Genomic DNA, 6162 nt, shown 5'->3' on the forward strand with positions numbered 1-6162 from the left:
ATCAAGGAAAATTTTGAGCGACGAAATAAGATTTTTGTCACTAAACTTTTAGTGACGGGTCTAGGGCGACGAACAAGGCACGAAAGAATTTTCGTTGGGGAATGTTTTTGTAGATGAAATTTAGACTTTCAGTGACAAAATATTTTATCGCTAAAAGTCAATTTTCTTGTAGTGACAACAACCCTACGTCATTCCCAATGAGTAGAATGTTGTCAACATACAAGACTAAAAACACCACCACGTTTCCATACGTCTTCTTGTACACACAAGGATCATCCTCGTTTTGATTAAAATAAATAGTCTTAATAGTTTGATCAAAACGCCTATTGCATGAGCGAAATGCTTGCTTTAACCCATAAATAGATTTATGCAACTTGCACACAAGGTGTTCTTGACCCTTTGCTATGAATCCATCTAGTTACATCATATAAATGCTCACTTCAAGATCTACGTTGTCTTGACATCCATTTTCCATATCTCATAATCAAGATGCATTTCAATGGATAAGAGTATTTTGATGGATTTGAGCATGGCTACTAATGAGAATGTCTCTTCATAGTCAAAACTTGGTTTCTGACTATAACTCTTCGCTACCAGCCCAGCCTTGTACGTCTTAAGCTTTCCATCTACCCCTCCCTTCCTCTTGTAAACCCACTTCACCTTATGGATTTTATATCTTCAGGTGCTTCTATAATATCTCCGACTTCATTAAAATACATAGATTCTAACTTTACCTCCATAACTCATTACCATAAAATAACATCTTCACTACTCATTACTTTATTGTAATTTGTGAGATCGGTCTCATGTTCCTCTAAAATTGTCTCAAAGGGCTATTCCAAATACATGAACCTATCTAGTTATATAACAACCATCCCACTGCGATGAGACACTAGTGTACTAGAATTGATTGGAATGGTACGTATAGGAACCTTTGAACCCATAGTCCCCTATGCTAATGTGGGAATGTCTTCAAGTACTTTTCAATCTATATCACGTTTTACCCTATTACACATCATATAATCATCTTCTAGAAATTTGACATTTGTACTAATAAATACCTTCTAGTTGACTTGACTATAAAAGTAATATCCTCTCATTCTTTTTGGATAGCCTATAAACAGAGACACCTCAAACTTGCTTCCAACTTGTCTACTTTTGGTTTTAGCAAATGTGTTGAGCACCCCCAAATGTGGATTTTTGCAAACTAGGTTTGCAAACTTTCTAGATCTCTCTAGGAGTTAAAGTTTCTGACTTGGAAGGCACTAGGTTGAGAATGTAGGATATGGTAAGTGATAAGAAACTCATCATAGATCTCACCATGTCCATCAATGTTTTTTTTTTTTTTTTTTCCATTACTCCATTTTGCTATGGAGTTCCAAGTGAACTCAACTATGATATAATCCCATGCTCCTTGGGAAAAGAATCAAATTGAGTAGACATGTATTCACCACCTCAATAAGATCAAATAGCCTTGATATGTTTACCTAATTGGTTTTTTTATTCCACCTTAAATTCAATGAATTTGTCTAAGGCATCAAACTTCCTATGCACCAAGTAAACATATCAGAACCTGAAGCAATCATCTGTAAACGTGATGAAGTACTCATACCTTCCCTATGCATGGACACTAAAAGGCCCCCGCACACGTCAATATGCTCTAATTTGTTCTATGTTGGATTTTATAAATCCAGATAAGAATGTTTTAGGTTATGTTTGGTTCCTGAAAAATATTAAGAAAGAAAAAAAATGTTAAAAGAAAATGTTTTTCTCATATTTGGTTTTACCATTAGAAAAAAAAAAAATCAAATGTAATTAATATTGGAATATACATTAGGACATTTTTTTTTTCTTGGAAGATATGTAGTTTCTTAATGGACACAACTTGTTTTAAAGGATGTGTCTAGTATTTTAAAGACACATCTCTTCTAATAAGTCATCTTCAAATTTATAAATAGGGAATCCCCCTCTCTCCCTCCACCCCCTCCCAATGACATTTTCATTCATTCATCAATTCTCTCCACTCTTTCTCTTTTCTTGTCATTCAAGTTCTCTTTAACTTCAAGTCTAGTAATTTCTCTTTTCTACCAAATATTTGGTATTCAAGAGAGTATAAATCACCAAGTGATTTGTTGTTCTTGTGATTTGAAGTGTTGCTATCACAAGAAAGTGATCGTTGTATCTTCAGAGATGATTGTCAATAAATTATAAGCACCTGAGTGGAACAAATTTGTCTTAAGGAAATAGAGTCAAACTCTAGCTTTGATAAACCTTATTTGTTTTTTATAAAATTAACCTCTTTTATTTTTTAACTTGAAAAGTAACTCATTTTGGACATAAATACTCTTTAACATTTTCATTATTTATATGTGTATTTTAAAATAAAAAGTTATTTTTAGAAGAAAAAAATAAAGGGCATTTTTGTCAAAAATTGTTATTTTTTTAAGGAAAAAAAAGAGGTTAGATTTGTAATTTCATGTTTATTTTCTACCTTTTAATTGGTTATCCCTTATTATTAATAGTATGAGACAACTCAAAATCTTGCCTATTTCTCTCTCCAGTCTACTATTAGCCTTGCAAGAATAGGTGTGTATTGAGAAAGATAAGTCAAATTACATATCCCAAGCCGCACTCATAGATACACCTTCAAGACTAGAATGAAGAGGGAGTGAATAGAGTTTATAATATAATTTAATTAATATATGCCTATTTAACTCTCTAACATAAGCGATGGTCCATAATTTATCTCATTAATGAATTTTTTATAATCTAAATACATTTTATGCATGTACAAAACCATATACAATATAAATTACATTCCATTTATGAAGTGCATTTGTGTGACATGTACAATACAATTAATGCTAATAAAATCATCAAAATAATGATAAATTAAAAAATAATTGATTAATAGTGTTGATTAAAATATTAATTAATTACTATTAGTAATTTGTTGAAACTATTTTAAATAAATATATGCAAAATAAAATTGACATTAATTGATAATGATGATGATGATGATGATGTTAAGTAATAACAACATGGTAATACTATTAACAATAGTAGTTATATATTAAACAATTTTAATATTATAAATGATAAATTGAATAATAATCATAGTCAAATGGTCAATTTCTTTACAAGTAATTTATTTAGAATGTCAATCTTTTATATCCTTTTAGCTAGGTTACATACATTAGAAGACTCTAAAGCATGATTCTCTTAAAAATTTATTGTGAGTGACAATCAATATTCTAGATTCTATTAGGTATGATTAGGCTAAATCATAATTTAAGATTATAAAATTTAATTAATCATAAAGTAACTTCACAACTTCCCATATAAGTGAAATATTACATTTTCTTTCAATTTGGAAAATATTAAGGTACTGCATTATCAACCAAATTTGAATATGAATCATTGGAAATATTGTATAATAAAATCTTGATCCTTAAACAATGATACAAATATATGAGATCAAGGTATAAAAAAATAAAATTAATGTACAAATGAATGAAAATAAAATACAAACAAATGAAACTAAAAGACGATATGATGAGACCAAGGTACAAGGTATACGGATCTCATACATGATACAAAAGAATGAGTCCCATATACAAAATAATGAGACCTTTCAATAGATACTAAAAAAATTATATTTTGATACGGAAACAAGAGCCTTTCTATTATTCTTTCTTAATCAAAAGTTCTTTTACTTCTATTAAATTAGACTCACACATGAAAAGCATAGTACCAAATCGGTAATTGAGTAAGATACCTATCATAAAATTTTTCTAACATGCATAACTATGGTGAGAAGTATGGTAAATAGTCTTTCCGCTAAACAAAACATGTCTTCTGGCATGTTTTTTAAAACTTAGTTCAATATAGTCTCTTCCTCTCTCATTTTTTATCTTTTATTTTGCACCGGCCTCAGTTAGGCTTAGGAAGTCCACTTCATAGCTACCCCATGGTGCAAGCTACTACGTGTTCACCTTTTCTGAATGCCGCAAGGAACCTTTGAAAAGCCAGTTTAGATGGCAGTAAGGTCCTGGGAATTTTGTTTCACATTACCCAATTCAAAATAAAATCAGCTAGAACCCTGCTTTGGTATATAAATAACCAGCTTTACTGAGTGATCAGCTACGTTATTTGCTGAACATGCATGCACGTTTGCTTATGCATTGGGAATTTTGCTCACACATCACGGCCATCACGGCCAAATGGTTTGATTTTATTGACCATGCCATTGATACAGTTTGTAGTATAAACAGAGGTAGTAGGCCACATACCCTTAATTTCATACAAGGGTAGGGAGAGCACGCAGAGGCTGAGCCTTCTGTAAGGTGACGCCAAACTTTTCTTCCATGTTCATGTTCTCCGGTGTCACCCCATCTTCAAGCTTCCAATCATAGGAGTGAAGGAGTGAAGCCAGCATCAAGTGAATCATCCGGATACCTAGTGGCAACCCCAGACAGATTCGCCTACCGGCACCGAATGGGATCAGCTCAAAATGCAATCGGAAGGTTTCTTTCACCACCGCTTGCAAGTATGGAAGTTGGGCGATGTCTGATTCTTTTACCAGTTTGTCTTTACCAATTGTTTGCAGGAGCTCTACTTGGACTCTCCGTAGTGTTTCGGGTTTGTGTAGTAGTTCTGCCATTGCCCATTCCAATGTGTTCGTAGTTGTATCAGTCCCCGCCGCAAATAGGTCCTGCAACGTAGTTTACACATAAATTTCTTTTAAAGAAAGATTTATGCACTCGAATTTAATTACAAAAATTTGATTTCTTTTTTTTTAGACTGAGGAAAAAAGGAAAAGAAAAGAAAGGAAGAAAGAGAGGATAGAGATTGCTAACCAGTAACAAGTGGTCAATATTAGTTATTTCAAGAACATTATTGCTGTCTTCACTGATGGTGAGAAGAATATGCAACACATCGCTGGTAGCCATCCAACCCTGCACTTGTCTTGACCGCAGACGTTACTTGACCATTTTATCGAACACCTCAATCATGTTTCCAAAATGAATTGCCATACGACGCCTTATACCCTGTGGATCGATCTTCATAACCACCGGAAAATAATCTGCCAAATTGGGTTTGGCAACCTCTTCCATCATATCCTCTTCCATCATATTCCGTACTAACTCTTTAAACTCCTGCACAGTATCAGAACTTGGTTCTACCAGATCCACAGAGAAAATGGTGTTTGATAACAAGTTTAGAGTAGTTCTGAAAGCTTCTAGGCCAATATCGACTACATCACCAGCTTGGCATCTTTGTTTAACATTGGCTAGAAGGTCTTGGACTTTCTGGTGGCGGAGTTGGGCGTTGGAGTCTAGTTTTTGACTGGTGAATATGTGAGAATTGCATATCTTCCGAAGGGTTCTCCACTTTGTGGAAGCGGGCAACCCTACCACGGAGAGCTGGTTGTGGTTATGGGCTCGGAGGCCATCAGGAATAGTTCGGTTGCAGAAGGACTTCTTTGGCCATGGTTGCAGATGTGATGACTACTGTGGTTACACAGCCAAGCTCGAGAGTCATCACGGGGCCGTGAATTTTGGCAAGGTTGGCGAGGGATTCATGGGGTTTGTTTCCAAGGTTTAAAAGGTTTCCAATGATCGGAAACGGGACAGGTCCAGGCGGAAGCTTGCCAGCACCAGATTTGCGTCTTCTAGCTGAAACAACGATGTAAATTGAGGCCCAGGCGACAAGAAGACATAACAAACAGCTGAACAAGTCCATCAGTCCCCGCGCCTCTCCCTACGGGGAAAGTTTAAATTGAGGTCCAGGTCAAGAGATGAACAACTCTATTTGTCCCCCAGGAGCTGTTGAACATCACATAATGGCATGATTTCTCAATAATTATAAAATCAAGACCTTTTTTAGACTACAAACATGACAAGCACACAAATATAAAACTGCCTATTTCTTTCCCTATGGTTTGATATATTAATTTCCGGATACGTTCTTTTGGAAATAAAAGTAGCCGGCCTAGTTAGCATGCTTCACTAATTAATGATCTGCTTAGAAAAGTCGCACTATCATTTAAATAGAAGGTAATAATCCATTAATATAATTGTAGAGATGGGATTCCACTCTGGAAAGCATGTAAAAGTGAAATTTATTGTCCAAAGATATTCAACAGCAATTTTTTATTGA

General features: G+C 34.4%; 1 pseudogene; it reads right to left on the reverse strand.

Annotated features, from left to right (window-relative positions):
• Positions 1-4111: 4111 nt before the first annotated feature.
• Positions 4112-5768, reverse strand: LOC117905083 (annotated as a pseudogene).
• Between the last annotated feature and the right edge of the window lie 394 nt (positions 5769-6162).

The sequence above is a fragment of the Vitis riparia genome, chromosome 2 (assembly GCF_004353265.1).
Source record: "Vitis riparia cultivar Riparia Gloire de Montpellier isolate 1030 chromosome 2, EGFV_Vit.rip_1.0, whole genome shotgun sequence".
Classification (NCBI taxonomy): Eukaryota; Viridiplantae; Streptophyta; class Magnoliopsida; order Vitales; family Vitaceae; genus Vitis; species Vitis riparia.